Genomic DNA, 19,184 nt, shown 5'->3' with positions numbered 1-19,184 from the left:
TTATTTTTAAAATTAAATAATGAAAACAACCCGCTAACCCTCGCATGCCACACAAAGGAAAAAAACGTGAAAGGCCATTCGGAGCACAGAGAGGTCAGAGACATCCAGATGGACGAAAGGTCGATGGCCTAACCTTCCCAAGACGTCTGGAGATGCACGGATAAGGTGCAGAGCAGAGAAAAACAACTATTGCAACTCGCGTTTTCTTTAACGTTTTCCTTAACGAAAAGTAGAAACTTAACAAAAAATAAAATCAACGGTATAATACTGCAGCCTACAATAGGGGCTTGTTATTAGATATTCTCTTATATTACTCGTATTCACCGCATATGTATTATTTTGTATTGTATGTTTCTATCTACATGACCTTACCAAAAACTAAAGAATACGAATTCCAGAAAGCTTAAGTGGAAACTTAGTTACACTTAACCTCAGGACATTAAAATATAACTCAGAATAAACACCAATCCCTGGAGACAAACGCATAACCAAACTTGGCAAGCCCTCAAAATAATGATGTAACGAGGATCATTACGAATATTCATTAAACATAGACCGAATAATAACCACGATATACTAAGACCGAGGGAACTCATAAGAAATATCAAGAATAAATGTAACACACAGGACCACATAAATGTATTGCAAAAATCTCCTCAGCCACCTTTGTCTCCAACGGTCCGGCACAAACAGATGGCTCCATAAATACTTAGGGGGTTAGAAAGGGTCGCGAGGAGGGGTCGCGAGGGTGTTGTTTGTTTTCCTCTCGCAAGAGACGCGTTGAGAGGGGGGGGGGGGTGTTCACGTTTTGAGTTAAGCACAAGGCACATCACGAATGAGCAGTCTGGTTCGAGTCGCGCTCAGTCTCGCATCTCGGCTTGCGACGCGGCGTTGCGACAGGGCATCGCAAGGGAGCTGGGGTGAGTCATGCCTCGAAGAGAGATGGAACGAGGAGGGGTCGTTCAAGTCGCAGAAGTCTGAGTTCAGCCTAGGTCGAGGCTGGGTTTCAGCCGTGCTCCGGCTGGTGGAGCGTCGTGAGGGAGCAAACACCGATACCGATGGCAGGTGTCGCTTCTCGCAGAACGAAGTGGCGAGGTGTGGTTAAGTGCGAGTGAAGCTGGCAGCTGCACGAACAAAGGAAAGCACGGAGAAGAGAGAGTGACGAGTGACAACAAGCAATCAACCTGTAGAAAGGGCGGAAATCGCCAAGCGTCGACCAAGCGAGCATCGAAAAGGACGAGCAGCAGCGGATGAGCAACAAGAGCCATCGTTCATCGCCAGAGCGCTCCAAGCCGGTGAGCGCGCACAGCCGCGTCGTCCAGAGCCTGAGCCAACACAGCCTGAAGTAAGGGCGAGTGTCCGTGTGAAGTTGGCAGCGATCAAGGAGAGAGCGACGACGATATCATCGCGCACCGCCGAAGGCGAGCATCGTGCCGACTCAACAATCATCCAGCAGTGGAGAAGCCTGGAGCTGCCACCAAGAGAGAGAGAGCGCCATCGAATGCGCCGTGTGTTTGATACACACACACCGACCAACACCCAGTGAGAACAGACAAGACGTCCAGCAGCGACGACGGAATCATCGCGCACTACGTTGGTGAGCGTCGTGCCGACGCCACTCATCTAGCAGTAGAGAGAGAGAGCACACGAGCAGCACCAAGCCCCCGGAACCATCAAGCGCTAAGCAAGCAAGTTTCTTCAAGGAACATCGTGCCAACGCCGCTCAATCCAGCAGTGGAGAGAGGGAGCAGCATGGGCTCGCTGCGGCCACGCCCAAGCGAGAGGAACCTCTCTGGCTGTTGGTTGTATCCTCCCCCACCCCACAAGCTCCGACACAGCGCCCTGCCTCTGCTTAAAATATTAATTTTACAAGGGGACAACGCACACACAACACGCACACGAATAAGACTTTCAAAAAGTTATCTTTGTGTTTCAAAAAAGGTTGCCATTTCAAGGTGGTGCGTTCAATATCAACTGATCGTGCAAAACAGTTGCTGCCGTCGAGTTACATGAATAAGAAATGTTTTAGTCATTTATTTTCGTTAATTGCATAATCTTGCCGATGAATCTATTGACGTATACTTTTGCCTTTGCATATCAGAGTGTCATATGTTTGTTTAGAATTAAAATTGCTTAACACCAAGTGTTCGAGTGCTTATTTTCCAGTCCATGCAAAACTGTCTTATTCAGAAGAACTATTACCTGCGATGAGATATGAATTTGGAGACCTAACATAACATAAACACACTAAGCTAATCAATAAATGTTTAATCAAAGATAATCGTTATCCTGATTGATACAACTCTGGATAAACGAAACTAAGCTAAATTATCATAACTGCACACATTAACATAATCGCAAGCATTCGCATAAATTAATACGATTATCTCCGCGATTATCATAATTTATGCATATAATTACACACATTAACATATTTCCTGCGATTTACTCATTTTTCGAAAATTTTTAATTTTTCTTATTTTTTATAAAAATTTCATAATCCGGCATATACAACAGTGCCCGTACAGTTACCCCCTGGCACCCACTAGGTGGCGCGCTCTCATTACACGAGTAGAATGGGAAACGAGCCCCGTCGCCGCACGCACAGCAGCAGCTGCGTTCAAGGGAGAGATTGGCAGCAGCTGCTGCTGTGCAGCTGCGTTCAAGGGAGAGATTGGCAGCTGCTGCTGTGCAGCTGCGTTCAAGGGAGAGATTGGCAGCAGCTGCTGCTGTGCGTGCGGTGACGGGGCTCTTGTGCGACGATGTTGACATTAACATGCCAATCTCTCCCATTAACGCAGCTGTTGCGCGTGCGTGCGGCGACGGGACTCCTTTCCATCTCTGACCCCGCCTACTTACCCTTGGCTGACACCCACCTCAAACCTATATATAACCTCTTGTTGCAGCAGCCCTTTCCTGTTCAGCTGTTCTACTGCTGTATCTTTCTACCTAATGACGATTACTTGTGTTGCGATCGAAACGTCGTGATATATTATTTATTTTTCTACCTATGTGACTTTACCGAAAGAACGATAGAGTATGGATTCCTGCAGTCACGAAAATTTTAAATCAAGATTCAACCTCGGCATCTCTAACCTGCTCTATGACATTCACCTTTTTGCTGATGACACAGCCACGATGGCCTCCGGAAAATCCCATGGAGGAGTTACAAAGGCATCTACAGCAGGATTTAGATTATCTTCAACTTCCTGTGCCAAAATTTGTCCTCAACACTAAAAAGGCCAAAATTATGTTATTCTCCGGCTGCCCAAAACTTGTTGTCTCACCACCTCTGCACGTCGTGGCTCTGGACTAACGCCCTCTTGAGCAGGCTGACAACTTTAAATGTCTAGGCGTTATCCTGAACTCGAACCTGTCCTTTAAGACTCACATTGACGATATGGCCAACAATATAAAAACCGAAATTGGATTTCTTTAGAGAGAACAAACTCCACTGTATTCCACTTCGACTCCGCCTGAATACTGTATAGCTTAAGCCAAGGGCGTAATTATACTATATATTGGGGGGGGGGACACATTCCCCCCCCCCCCCATATTCAAATATTCTCAAAATCTCCCCCAATATATTGCTATAAACAATCTAAATTAAAACAACAATTTGCTAAACCTTGGCCACAATATCTGGACTTGTCTTCATTTCACAATGCATAGATTTATGTTTATATGATTGTGGTTATGGTTGTACTTTATACTGGTAGGAACCTCCTGGTTACACCAGCCCACAGGGGATTATTGTGTCCGTCGTACAGGGAGGGGCTGGGTGGGGAGGGAGGGGGTGAGTGGGGAGGGTGGGGAGGGTGGGGAGGGGCTGGGTGGGGAGGGGCCGGGTGGGGAGGGGCTGGGTGGGGTGGGGCTGGGTGAGGACGGGCTGGTCACCCCGTTCCTACCAGCTCCCTCCGCAGGAATGTGTTTAATCCCTAATTTCTGCCATTACATACAACGAAACAAGAAAAGGTAAAAAAAGATAAAAACAGCAATGTATCTTCTTGGTTCTTTCGGTAAAGTCACGTAGAAGGGAAGTAATAAAATAATAAAAATAAAACATAATAAAACAATTCTCACGACGTTTTGGCCACAATGCAAGCAGCCGTGCTCAGGTGAAAACCAGGTCTGTCGAGGTGACAGCGTCTGAATGAAACAGCACACGTGTTTGGAGCATATATATAAGCTGGGTTGGAAGGGGGGAAAAGAGCGCCTTGACAAAAGAATATGCATATCATACTCTTAGTTCTTTCGGTAAAGTCACGTAGGTAAAAAATGAAATTAAAAATAAAACAATTAAAATCACGACGTTTCGGAGGCAACACAAGTCTCCGTCATCAGGTGGGACCGTCACAGCCAGATTTGCTGCATCAAGTGAAGGAGGGGTTCAGGATGTAAGCTCTTAAGTACCAGTTAAGGGGGGAGGGAGGGGAGGGGCTTATCAGAATGTGGTAGCCAATGAATGGAACGAATCGGGAGGGAGGGGGGCGGGGCTAACAGAAGGACGAGGTACTCGTGGTCGTGGTCAACGACGTGTTAATGCGCAAGTCACTGTGGATGTACATAATAGAAAAGGAAAACGAAAATGCCTATGTTTATACCAGTGTTGGCTGACAATAAAGAGAGTACTGTTAAACGTTAGGGATGTAAATACTCGGTAAAGTAAAATAGTGCCTGTGAGATAAGATGGTCCAAAAATGTGTAATTAAATCTTTTTTGTATGGTTGATAACATCTTTCCATTGATTACTAAGTTTGTACCCATCATCACGATTGAAATTATGTCTGTGTTTGTATATCTGAATGGCTTCGTGTACAAACCTTTAATGGTAGCCAGAGGGTTTGCAGAGCACCTTAGTCTCGGAGAAAACAATCTCATGAGAGCCCACCGCGTTGTAGCAATGATCGGCAACGGCGGAAGACTCAATTTTGCCGTGTTTCAAATTTGATTTGTGCTCGCGGACACGATCAGAGACATGACGTTTCGTTTCCCCAATGTAACAGAACATGTAGACAAAATGACTGCCTCTTCAGCTGCCGCTATGTCGTCCAAATGTAAGGACAACTTGATTTCCAAATTCAACCGCCTCTCACACAAGAAACCTGACCCACACATTGTAAAGCTAGACATTAACAAAGTCGTAATTAATCGCAGTAACAGTTCTATTTCTGAAGGTCTGAAATCCGTTTTAGCTAAAGGACTAAACTTTGCAGTCACACCTAGACACATACCAGTTAATGATATAATTGTTAGAGTAGATGTAGCTCTCAAGGGCCTGAGTCACATCGCTGCAGACGTAGCAAGATCTGAAATCTCTGCAACCCTCAAAAACGCTAAGATGCCAGCTAGCAACATCAGCAAAGATGAGCGTTTTGAATTAGCTCAATTAAACAGAGGGATGACATTGTCATCCTCTCAGCCGACAAAGGCAATGCCACTGTCATCATGGACAAAATAGAATACAACAACAAAATTCAAGAACTACTCAACGATGGCAGCTATACAAAAATAAAAAGAGACCCCACCAACAACCTCGTTTCTAAAACCAACAAAATCATTTCTGCTTCAACCGCATTAATTGATGAGACCAAACAGTTCTCGTTGAAACCTTCTGCAACCAGGCCACCTAGATTATACGGCTTGCCAAAGATACGTAAAAAAGATACACCTCTTCGTCCCATTGTCTCTACCATCAACTCCCCCACTTACAAACTGGCTCGTTTTTTGTCTGAAATCCTACGGCCTTTCACTGGAAAAACCACCTCTGCGGTACTAAACTCTACTGACCTGGTATCGACAATCAAGGGGATTTCCCTGTCCCCAGACGACCTGCGTGTTAGTTTTTATGTGGTTTCCTTATTCACCAAAGTTTCTGTATCTGACACCATCGCAATCATTGAAGACTTGGTTCATCAAGGACTGAACGCTGGGGTACCCCCCCTGGTGAGACACTGCTTAACTAATACATACTTCACCTGGAATGGAACTTTCTACAAGCAAACTGAGGGCACCCCTATGGGCTACCCCCTATCTCCGGTTGTAGCCAACGTGTTCATGGAGAAATTTGAGACTGACGCCATCCAGACTGCCACTCTACGCCCGACCTTTTGGAAGAGGTACGTAGATGACACTTTTGTCATCTGGCCACATGGCCGGCCTGCTCTAGACCAATTTCTCGACCACATCAATTCCATACACCCAGCCATCAGATTCACCATGGAAGTCGAAAAAGATGGCAAGCTACCCTTTTTGGATGTCCTAATTAAAAGGAGACCTGATAGTTCAATGAGCCACTCTGTCTACAGGAAAGCCACCCATACGGATGCTTACCTAAAACCGGATTCCCACCACCATCCATCGCAGAAGAATTCCCTCATTAAGACTCTATACCATAGAGCCCAATGCATATCCGACCAGGAACACATTGCCAGTGAACTCAAACACGTACGCCAAGCTCTTAAGGCTAATGGTTACTCCGACTACACAATCCACAAAGCTATCACTCCAACCATCAAGAAGGATCCTGTTGATGAGCCTTTCAAGACCAGCACCTTACCCTACATTGCTGGGGTCACAAAAAAGATCTCCAAAATCCTGATAAAACACAAGATCCAGGTCCGATTCAACACAGTACATAAAATCCGTGATCTGGTCCCGTCTGTAAAAGATGTGGTTCCAGACATACAATACCCTGGCGTCTACAAACTAAGTTGCCTCTGTGGTAGCAGTTACATTGGAGAAACCAAACGACATGTCTCGGACCGCATCCGTGAACATAAAGCAGACTTGAAACACGGTAGGACAAACACCTCAGCCGTGGCAGATCACTGTTACAATTCAGTGGGCTCACATGATATTGCCTTCTCCAAGACAGAGGTTCTCTGCAAGCCATCTGGCTACCATGAGAGATTCGTTCATGAGGCGATCCACATATACAAACACAGAGATAATTTCAACCGAGAAAATGGATTCTGGCTTAGCAATCATTGGAAGGACGTAATAAACCATTTCGGATCTTAACTGATTGTGTTCACGTTTATGGTGACTTTCAGATTGCGTTCCACTCACTGGCATTGTATTCTCTGCAGGGAATGGATTCTTTGCTCCGCTGCAAGTTCCCTCTCACTAGTATCTCTCTTAGTATCTTTCACACGACGGTCAATGGTACAGTGTATAATAACAACTAGTATAACATTTATATTCTTAATACAATGTATAAAGTAATATATAGTATGGTAATTGTATAGTCAATATACAGCAGTGTGATATACATTAGGGTGGGTAGACTAATACATATGTAGTGGTGATACGCGCTGGGATTAGGGATCGTATGCCAGCGCGTAATGATTGGCTGTGTATGTGGTGACACGCGCTGACGGTGGAGGATCAGGGGTCAGCGCGGGGTCGTGGGTTACGGGGTACTGATTGGCTGTGGGCCGGTGACGCGCTGAGAGGGAGTGACCGGGTGGCAGCGCGGTGTGATTGGTGGAGTAGTGTTAACACGCGCTGGGGAAAACGGATCGTAGAGAGAGTGCGTCGTGATTGGTTCACTAAGGAGCGATGCTCACGTCGACGTCCGCATCAGCTCCGTCTCTCGTGAGCAGGGGCTATAAAAGGGGATGCACACAGGCGTAAGGGCAGTATGTAACCAGCGAAGAATGAAGACGGGGATGAAGACATAGGGCCCTGCGGTACCTAGTCCCGCTGTCCTAACGGGACCGGGACTCTGTGTAACCCAGAGGCGAGTGTATTGTGTGTAGCCATAGGCATAGAGTCTACACGAGCCGAATGCATTGTGTGTAGCCAGAGGCATAGGGTCTACACGAGTCAAGTGTGTTGTGTGTAGTCAGAGGCATAGAGTCTACACGAGTCAAGTGTATTGTGTGTAGCCAGAAGCATAGAGTCTACACGAGTTAAGTGGAGTGTATAGTCCAAAGGATAGAGACCACCCGTTGTATTGTGACACGTCAAGATTTAATAAAAGTGTGTTACCCGTCAAGAAGTTCCTGCCGTCAATTCAAATACTTCAACTGGCGTCAGAAGTGAAACGGTCTTCCAAGCATGGATACAAGGAAGACCCGTCGGACCCACGGGATTGACCGCGGGGACAACCTCGACGACTCGGGCCAGCTGGCATCGGGGGGTGAGGACGAGGAATTGCCCACGCTGCAGGATCCGCCGACGGCGCCGGACGAGCGACAGGGGACCGACGCCGTGCTCCGCGAGGCGCACTCCCGTCTGGCGGAGCTGCTGCTCTCCGCCGCGTCCATCCTGGTGGAGATCATCTCGTCGGGAGGAGCGGGGACGGCGGCGGACGTTCTACAGGGTCGCCCCACAGATTCCCGCCAAAATGACTTGGCGATTCCCGCCATTTCATCTGCGCCGACTTTTGGCGGGAACGGCCATCACCACGTGGCAGCAGGTTCTCCAAGCGCGCCCGCTTACGTCACCAACGCGCGCTGCGGACCGCCATCAAACACCTGCCACTGGGGCCGCCATCTTACACACCAACGGGGCGGCGGAGAGGAAGCACGAGGAGGAGGACGACTTCATCTTTCAACAGCGCCTTCCCACGTTGTCAGCCTTCAAGGCGGAAGGCGGGGACTGGGGCCAATTTCAGCGCAGGTTTTTGGCGCATCAGGAGATGTCCGCCTGGTCCGACGCTACGGCACTGCGGGCACTGCCTGCCATGCTGGACGACAACGCGCTCGCGGCCTTCACGTCCGCACGCAGGTCGGACCGCTCCACGCTCAAGGATGCGCTGGCTCTCATGGCCAAGATCTATGGTCCTCCCTCGGCGTGTCGCCATCATTTTTATGCAAGACGGAAGGCGGACACGGAGACCGTGCTCGCCTATCGCACGGCGTTGCTGGCTCTCGCTGACGCCGCGTTCCCTCGTATGGACGAGGAGGGCCAAGATGCGATGGTTTTGGAGCAACTGCTCAAGTTGGCGCAGGACCTGGGGGTCCCCATCAACACGGCCGACGAGACCGATATTTCTTCCTTATGGGTCGCTACGAGCATACAAGCGCACGAGGTCCTTCAACGTAAACAGGGGGTCGTCTGCAACGCTGCCGTGGCCTCAGCTCCGGGCCCGGTAGTCACCGTGCCCCAAGTCGTCAGCCCACGAGAGGAGGCGTTCATCGCGGGACGACCGGGGGACTGGAGGTCGGGGGGTCGTTCGCCTCTGCGATCGGCCCGCAAGCTGGAGCAACCGAGATCTCCGACGACTGTCATCACGTGTTATAACTGCGGCCTCCGGGGCCACGTGGCCTCCGGTTGCCGCGCCCCACGTCAGCGCGCCATGGGACCTCGGCTGGACGACGAACAAGGCCCCAAGTCATCCCTGCAAACCCCGGCAAGTCGCGGCACCTCACATGCTCGGCCCGCATACTCGACACGCATGGGCCGTCGCGTTGCGGCGGAGGAGAGCCGAGTAGGGTTCGGGGATTCGGTTCGGCGAGGGGGGTTCGGCCGGGACCGGGGAGACATTAAATGGTCGGAGTTGGGGCACAGAATAGTGGCTGCCTCAGCGGGTTCATCCGTCGTTACGGGATCTATTGATGGGGTCGAGGTCAGGGTGTTAGTGGACACGGGGGCATCGGCGACTATTATATCGGACCTCATTTATAACATTCTCCCTGTACAATGTCGTCCGCTTCTTCCGGTGGATGTGCCATTTTACGCCGCTAACGGGGGATCGTTGGGCATTATCGGTCAGATTAGGGCGTCCATTTGCATTGGTGATATCAAATTGTCGGGACCCGTTTTCGTTTCGTCCTCCCTGGCGGTTCCTTGTCTATTGGGCACTGATTTTTTGGCAAAAATGCCCATCAAAATTCTCATTGATCAGCGTTGCATTGAACTACCATCGGGTCGCCGTATTTCATTTTTGACGAGCCCTACTGAAATTCGGACGGCGTGCGCTACGATACAAGCGTTAGCGACACAGACCGTGCACGTGCCCCCGGGTTCACAAATGTTAATTCCCCTCCGGTTGCGGAAACCATGGGTGAGGGAGGCCTCGGAACAAGGCATGCTTTTGGGTCCTTCTAATAGGGCTGTTGGAGGTCTCGATTTGTCGGTGGCTCACACTTTGGTTGGGGCTGACAGGGATCCGTTTGTGATGGTTTTAAACGCTGGGTCGCGGCCGGCCGTCATTCAGCAGGGCACCGTGCTAGCTCACGCGGCGCGGGTCCCTGCGGAAGAGCGGCTGGTTGCGCAGGCTGATCCGAGCCCCACGCAAAACGTAAAACCGAAGGAGGACCTCGAATGGGTCGATTCGCTGTGCGCAGACTCTGACGATTTGTCAGCGGTACAGTTGGGTGCGCTGCGCGGGTTGCTGATTGAATTTTCAGATGTCTTCAGTAAACATAAGTATGACATTGGGTGCACGGACCTGCTACGCCACCACATTGAAACGGGCGATGCGGCACCGGTCAGGCTAAATCCCTTCCGACTGAGTCCTGCTGAGAAGGAACATGTTCAGTCGGCCATTAACGATATGCTAGAAGCCGACATTATTTCGCCTTCTTCCAGTCCTTGGGGAGCACCTATTGTGCTCGTTAAAAAGCAGGACGGGTCCTTGCGATTTTGCGTCGATTTCCGTCGCCTGAATAAGATCTCTGTGGCCGACGCGTATCCGCTCCCCAGGATGGACGAGTCCCTCGACGCATTGTCTGGTGCGCGATACTTTTCGACTCTTGATTTATTATCCGGATTCTGGCAGTTGCCACTCGACGAAGAGTCTAAGCCTAAGACTGCATTTCGGACTCCAGGGGGCCTGTTTCAGTTTAACCGGTTACCCATGGGACTTCACTCCTCTCCTGCGACGTTTCAGCGCCTTATGGAGTTGGTTTTGTCGGGCTTGCAATGGGATACGTGCCTGATTTACCTTGACGATGTCATTGCTTTCAGTAAAACGTTTGAAGAACACCTCCAGCGATTGAGAGGGGTGTTCTTGCGAATGCGATCGGCTAAATTAAAGTTTAAACCGGCCAAATGCCACCTTTTTCGTAAATCCGTTAGATACTTGGGTCACATTGTCGACTCTTCGGGGATTTCTACCGATCCTGCGAAGACGGACTGTGTCAGTTCGTGGCCGACGCCCACGTCAGTTTCGGACGTGCGCAGTTTCATCGGTTTTGCTTCGTATTATCGCCGATTCGTTGAGCACTTCGCCACCATTGCAAAACCCTTGCACGCTCTAACGGCGAAAGGAGTGAAGTTTCCGATGGGGACCGGAGGAGGAGGCTGCATTCTGCTCCCTCCGGGATGCCTTGGTAGGGGCCCCACCCTTGCGCTATCCGGACTTTGCGAGTCCCTTCTTGCTAGACACGAATGCTAGCAACACGGGCATTGGGGGGGTGCTGTCCCAAGTCGTTGGAGGGGTCGAACGGGTGGTCGCCTATGGTAGCAGGGTGTTGTCGCCGGCAGAGCAGCGCTACTGCGTCACCCGTCGCGAGCTGCTTGCCATTGTTTTTTTCAGTACAACAATTCAGACCATATCTCTATGGTCGTCACTTTATGGTCCGGACGGACCACGCGGTGCTCCAGTATTCATTGCGGGTCGCCCAGCCCTCGGGCCAATTGTCGCGGTGGTTGGAAGTCCTCCAGGACTATCAGTTCACGACTACATACCGTAAGGGGTTGCGACACACAAATGCCGATGCCCTGTCGCGGTTGTTGCCTTGTCACAAATGTGCGTGCTTATCGGGATCGGCGCGCTGTAAACCGCCAGTTACGGAAGGTATGGAGGCGTTGGTTGCGACCGCGGGCACACCAATTGGGGATGTTCCCGCTACCCCAGGGGGTCAGGACTCGCTGCTCTCACTGTCGCTGATTGAGTGGGGCCGTCTCCAAATGGCGGACAGCTCCCTGCTAGCATTGCGCCGCAGGACGGGGGGTTCCGAAGGTGACCATGAACGAACTGGCTCCTACGTGCTTAAGCAAGGCCTGTTAATGAGATGGGACAGTTTGTCCCGGCGGCACGCGATTGTGGTGCCTTCTGCTGTGAGGGGGAAGGTTGTCTTGGCCGCACACGAACGCCTCTTGCATTTGGGAGTTAACAAAACGCTTGCCCTGCTTCAGCGTGACTATTATTGGCCGGGAATGGGGAGTGACGTGGTGAATATTCTGAAGGGTTGTGTTGAGTGCGCCAGACGGAAACCACCGCCCGTGGCAGCTAATCCACCGCTGCAATCTATTCAGGTCTCGCGCACTAACGAGCTCGTTGCACTCGATATTCTGGGGCCTTTTCCAGTCACGCCTAGGGGTAATAAGTACCTGTTGGTGGGGGTCGAATATTTTACCCGGTGGCCTATGGCGTGGCCACTCGCCAACCAGTCGGCGGCGGCTGTGACGGACGCCTTTGTCCAGGGCTACGTCCTGGACAAGGGGGCTCCCGAACGCTTGCTGACCGACCAAGAGAAACATTTTTCGAGTAAATTACTGCAAGAGGTGTGCGACCTGTTGGGTACTAAGAAGGTGCGTACCTCCCCGTACCACCCGCAGACGGACGGGATGGTGGAGAGGCTCCACAGGACATTGAGTTCTATGCTGTGCCAGCAGGTGTGTGAGGCACATGTTGATTGGGACCTGCAGGTCCCTGGGGTCCTCGCCGCGTATAGAATGGCCCCTCATGCAGCTACGGGATTTTCCCCGTTTTATCTGATGTACGGTCGGGAAGCCGACCCGCCCATGGAAACGCAGCTGGGCCTGCCCGCACCACGAACTAATTCGAAATTGGCAGAGCATATTAAATTTAATATTCATAAGCTGACAGAGGCAAGGGAGGCCGCACGGCTTAATTCGCGGGCTCGCCAAATTGCAAACGAGCGGTTGCGTGCACGGAAGGTGTCCGTGCACAACTGGGAACCAGGTGACAGGGCCTGGCTGCATTGCCCTCAGGCACCTTTGGCTACGTCGCCTAAATTGTTGAAGCCATGGCGGGGACCCGTGGAGGTCGTGCGGGTTGCACGCCCCCAGTGCGTTCAGATAAAATGGGGAAAACGCCGTTGGTACGTCCACCCCTCCCGACTGAAACCGTTCTCGCCTCCATATGGCCTCCCCTTGTGTCGTGAGGGCCGAGCATGTGACGTGACCGACGACCCTAAGGGGGAAATGTCTTTGCCTGCTCCTCACATGTCTCCGCCTGATCCGCTCCCAGGTGTCTCGGAACTGACAGCTGCCGACCACCGGCGGCCGGATCTTCGCGGCGGGGCCGGTCCTTCCAGGCCCGATCCGCGCCGTCTAGAGCTGCCGGAGCCACCGGACGGTCGCCAGCGTCCCGTCCCATACGACGGACCGGCCAGACGGACTCGCGCTAGGTCGCGCTACTTTTTATGACCTACCACGTGAGGAGTCGAGGCAGCCGGAGCGCCTCGTCACTGCGTTTAGTCACAGAGACACTTGGCGCGTTCGTTTTCTGGTGTTCGCTTTTATTGTGTTGTTCGTCGGGCTGTATATTGCTTCTTATTTAAGTGTTGTGTTGTGTTGTTGTTGTTGCGTTACGGGGCACACTGGGGGGTGGAGTTTCTTTATTACTGCGTTGACGTTAGGTTGTGTTGTTGGTTAACAGCCGGGCCGGCTGCAAGCTATGTGGGAGGGGGTGATGTAGTGGTGATACGCGCTGGGATTAGGGATTGTATGCCAGCGCGGAATGATTGGCTGTGTATGTGGTGACACGCGCTGACGGTGGAGGATCAGGGGTCAGCGCGGGGTCGTGGGTTACGGGGTACTGATTGGCTGTGGGCCGGTGATGCGCTGAGAGGGAGTGACCGGGTGGCAGCGCGGTGTGATTGGGGGAGTAGTGTTAACACGCGCTGGGGAAAACGGATCGTAGAGAGAGTGCGTCGTGATTGGTTCACTAAGGAGCGATGCTCACGTCGACGTCCGCATCAGCTCCGTCTCTCGTGAGCAGGGGCTATAAAAGGGGATGCACACAGGCGTAAGGGCAGTATGTAACCAGCGAAGAATGAAGACGGGGATGAAGACATAGGGCCCTGCGGTACCTAGTCCCGCTGTCCTAACGGGACCGGGACTCTGTGTAATCCAGAGGCGAGTGTATTGTGTGTAGCCATAGGCATAGAGTCTACACGAGCCGAATGCATTGTGTGTAGCCAGAGGCATAGGGTCTACACGAGTCAAGTGTGTTGTGTGTAGCCAGAGGCATAGAGTCTACACGAGTCAAGTGTATTGTGTGTAGCCAGAAGCATAGAGTCTACACGAGTTAAGTGGAGTGTATAGTCCAAAGGATAGAGACCACCCGTTGTATTGTGACACGTCAAGATTTAATAAAAGTGTGTTACCCGTCAAGAAGTTCCTGCCGTCAATTCAAATACTTCACATAGTGCAATATTACAATGTATAAGGTGGTTTATAGCAATACAGTATATAATTTAATGTTGGGTTTGTCTATGGCAGTATATAGTACAGTGTAGACTCGTGTGATGTAAGAGAATAAAGTTTAGATGGAAGCATATTATATTTTTTACGACGTAGAATTGTAATGTATTACTTACTGTTAGTAACTCTTATTGTAGAGTATATTTAGTATACTGATGATGCTTTAGTTGTTTACGTGGTGGTTTTAGTTACTGCAGCTACATACTATTAACACTCTTTCCCTTTATTAATGCTGCAACTGTCACAAGTTCCGCTGCAACAGCAGGCCACAAACAGATGCAGGTATGTGTCTGTGGTTGGAGGAAAGTTACATCACACCATGGGTTGAGGATCCACCAGGGGTAAGAAGGGGTGTTTGGGTAAAGAGAGACAGAGGCCTCGCATTGATTACTTTCTGCGAAAGCGATCAAATCAGTCGAATGAAGCACAGCAACTGGACGCAAACCATAGTTTGCAGTGCATCAGTACCACTGTCATGGAGGACGTAAACTCAAGCACCGAAGTAACAACTGAGGTGGAACCAACAACAGGAGTGGAACTCACCCAGCCTCCGAGACCTGCAATCGAGAGGAGACTACCTGGGCACAGACCGTATGTGAAGTGGCCTGGCGCCAGTGACAAGAAGTTGTGGGAAACAGTGAATACTGACCTTACCTTGACCCTCGAGAAACTTTGAGGCACAGTGGAGAAGAAGTTGGAGAGGATGGGGGACATCATCTATGAGTACGGGGCAGAAAGCTTTGGAGTGCAAGAGGCAAAAGGCGGGAGAAAGGTCCCAACCCCACCAGTGTCCAGGAGGCAACAAGAAATCAAGCGCCTCGTTCAAGAAAGGAGACAGCTTAAGAAACAGTGGAAGAAAGCCTCGGAAGTGGAAAAGGAGGGCATAGAGGCACTTCAGGCTGACATCAAAACCCGGTTGGCATCCCTCCGTAGAGCAGAGAACCTACGGAAGCGCAGAAGGAAGAAAGAACAAACTAGAACTCGATTCTATAAAGATCCCTTCAAGTTCCTTAAAAGTCTCTTCACGAAGGAAAAAAGTGGAGTTCTAAAAACAACAAAGAAAGACCTAGAAGAGCACCTGAGAACAACAAACTTTGACTCAAAGCGACATGAACATCTGGCCATCCCATCAGATATCCCACCCATTGAACCCCCGGAACATCATATTGAGACCAGCCCTCCGACATGGAAAGAGGTGGAAAACACAGTTCGAAGGGCAAGAACAGCATCAGCCCCGGGGCCAAATGGAGTCCCGTACAAAGTGTATAAGAACGCACCAGACGTTCTGAGGTTCCTCTGGAGGCTTATGAGAACAGCTTGGCAAAAGAAGATAATACCCAAAGTGTGGCGTAGGGCAGGCGGGGTCCTGATCCCTAAGGAGAAGGATGCAGTGAACATCAGCCAATTCCGCCCAATCTCCTTACTGAATGTCGAGGGTAAAATCTTCTTTAGGATCATTGCCCAGAGGATGGCCGAGTACCTGCAAAGGAATGCGTACGTCGATACATCTGTACAGAAGGCAGGAATATCAGGGTTCTCTGGCTGCTTGGAACATTCCAGCATGATCTAGCACCAGATCCAAATGGCCAAGGTGGAGAAAAGGGACCTCCATGTAGTCTTCCTCGACCTCGCCAATGCATTTGGCTCTGTGCCCCATGAACTCCTGTGGTCTGCCTTCAGATTTTTCCACATACCGGACATCATCACAACCCTGGTGAAGTCGTACTTTCAGGATCTGCAGTTCTGCTTCACCACCTCAGAGTTCACCACCTCATGGCAATGCCTGAATGTAGGTATAATGGCGGGATGTACCATTTCTCCATTGGCATTCATAATGGCAATGGAGGTTATCATCAGATCCTCAAAATGGGTTGCTGGTGGACAGCGAGTCGACTCTGGTTTTCGCCTCCCTCCACTCAGAGCCTACATGGACGACATTACAACATTGACCACCACTGTCCCATGCACCAGGAGACTGCTCAGAAAACTCGAGGAGAACATCAGCTGGGCCCGTATGAAGATTAAACCATCCAAGTCACGCAGCATCTCGATTGTGAAGGGAGTACTCTGTGACCTGAAATTCTTCATCGGAGATGACCAAATCCCAACAGTGTCTGAGCAGCCGGTAAAAAGCCTTGGAAGGTGGCATGATGCAAGCCTGAAGGACAAAGACCAGGTGCAACAGCTGCGCAAAGACATCAGTAGTAGCCTACAGTCCATCGACAACACCCAGCTACCTGGAAAGTTAAAGGCCTGGTGTCTGCAGTTTGGTCTCCTACCCCGGGTGTTGTGGCCCCTAGCAGTGTATGAGGTTCCAATCTCAACAGTGGAGAAGATGGAAAGAGGAGCCACGAGCTACTTAAAGAAGTGGCTCGGAGTTCCACGATGCCTTACCACCATAGGCCTCTATGGAGATGGTGTCCTCAAGCTGCCCCTCACCAGTCTAACCGAGGAATTCAAGTGTGCAAAAACCAGGCTCCAGATGACACTGAATGAATCTCGAGACCCAGTGGTGAGCAACAACGCGCCGACCTTGGCAACTGGGCGCAAATGGAGGCCAGGAAAAGCAGTCCAGGAGGCAACAGCAGCCCTCAGACATGCTGACATTGTGGGTCATGTTCAGCAAGGGAGAGGAGGCCTTGGGCTAACTAGCCGTGCTGCTTGGAGTAAGGCCACTGCACCAGAGCGGCGGAAGATGGTAGTGCAGGAAGTACGCCATCAGGAGGAGGCTGCAAGGTGGGCCAAGGCAGTCTCTCTTGCCAAACAAGGACAGTGGACTCGATGGGACAGTGTGGAGAAGAGGAAGATCAGCTGGAAGGATCTGTGGGCCATGGAAGCGAGGCGGTTGAGCTTTTCCATCAGAGCAACATATGACATCCTTCCAACACCAGTTAATCTTCACCAATGGTATGGTGAAGATCCGGACTGTGCCCTCTGTTCCATGCCAGCCAACCTCAGGCACATTCTCACAGGGTGTAAAACAAGCCTCACCCAAGGACGCTACACTTGGCGTCACAACCAAGTCCTTAAAAACCTTGCGTCCGCCCTGGAGGACAAGCGAGCTGCCACCAACTCCCTACCACCCCCAGCAGCATCACACCCCTTACGGACGACCTTTGTCTGTGAAGGGGCTAAACCACCGAAGAGCGGCTCTACACCAATAGAGCGAGACCAGCTGCGCTTGGCCCGCAACTGGAAAATGCTAGCTGACATTGGCCGGCAACTTGTGTTTCCTCCGGAGATCGCAACCACCACCCTAAGACCTGACATGGTGCTCTGGTCCAGTTCGCTCAAGAAGGTCTTCATCATTGAGCTCACAGTACCCTGGGAGGACTCAGTAGATGAGGCTTATGAGCGAAAACATCTGCGCTATGCCGATCTAGCTGCCGAAGCACGGCATCATGGCTGGAACACAGAAGTCCGACCAGTGGAGGTGGGCTGCAGAGGTTTTGTGGCAACATCTACAACCAGACTGCTTAGAGACCTGGGAATTAAGGGCCAGAGCCAGCGTTCGGCAATCAGAGCTGTATCGGAGGCGGCAGAAGGCAGCAGTCAGTGGCTCTGGATGAAGAGGAAAGACCCCAGCTGGGCCCCAAAGTGAGAGGGCCAGGAGGTATGCAGTCAACAATGCTTGACTCAGGGAGGAGGACGCCCCTGCCATGCATAGTCCCATGGGATGTTGGCTATCAACAACAAGGCAACTCCTATGACTAATTGGGAATGGGACGCAAGCGTAGGATTGATCACCCTGTCGCTGGCCGCCTTTGGGGAGGGTGTATAGTATGAAAGGCCGAAACACCCTAGGAACCAAAGGGTCACTACTGACGATGCGCTCCCCAAATTTCACCAGGCTCACTGTTCATGAACTCTTGGAAGTGCTTGCACAAAGGATAGTAACATCTCATCCTGTGTTCTTTGGAATCTGCCCCTATCCCCTCCCTTTGATGCTGCTAATCCTGCATAATGCACGGGCATAAGTAGTACTATTCACATACCTGCATTTCCCATATCCCCTCCCTTTGATGTTGCTAATCCTGCATAATGCACGGGCATAAGTAGTACTAATCACATACCTGCATTTCCCATATCCCTTCCCTTTGATGTTGCTAATCCTGCATAATGCACGGGCATGAGTAGTACTAATCACATACCTGCATTTCCCATAAATATGCGAAATGCCTCTTGATATGCATATTATTTTGTCAAGGCGCTCTTTTCCCCCCTTCCAACCCAGCTTATATATACAGTATATGCTCCAAGCACGTGTGCTGTTTCATTCAGACGCTGTCGCCTCGACAGACCTGGTTTTCACCTGAGGACGGCTGCTTGCGTTGTGGCCGAAACGTCGTGAGAATTGTTCTATTATGTTTTATTTTTATTATTTTATTACTTCCCTTCTATGTGCCTTTACCGAAAGAACCAAGAAAATGAATCCCTACAGCAACGAAAGCTTTAAATCGAAATTTAACAGCAATGTAGTACAATACACTATTAGACATTATTATAAAAAAATAAATAAAAAGTCCATCCCATGTGTTAGTGAATTTTTTTTATATTTTAGGCAGGAAGATTTGCTCCCCCTCCAATGTTGACTCCATTGCGACGGCCTTGGCTTAAGCCACAATAATATTTAATTACTGTAATACGATCTACCGTCTAGATTGCAGAATACATGTCTCATTCCATTAGTTCACTCTGCTTTCTATTTTGCTCGTGACACCCGCTATATAACTCATCTTGACCACCTGTACATCAACTCAAATCTTTCGCCGCTG

The sequence above is a fragment of the Lethenteron reissneri genome, chromosome 37, assembly GCF_015708825.2.
Source record: "Lethenteron reissneri isolate LAM-NWPU_2019-01 chromosome 37, ASM1570882v1, whole genome shotgun sequence".
Taxonomy (NCBI): domain Eukaryota; kingdom Metazoa; phylum Chordata; class Hyperoartia; order Petromyzontiformes; family Petromyzontidae; genus Lethenteron; species Lethenteron reissneri.
The sequence above is the reverse complement of the archived record's forward strand: the minus strand, read 5'-3'. Positions refer to the sequence as shown.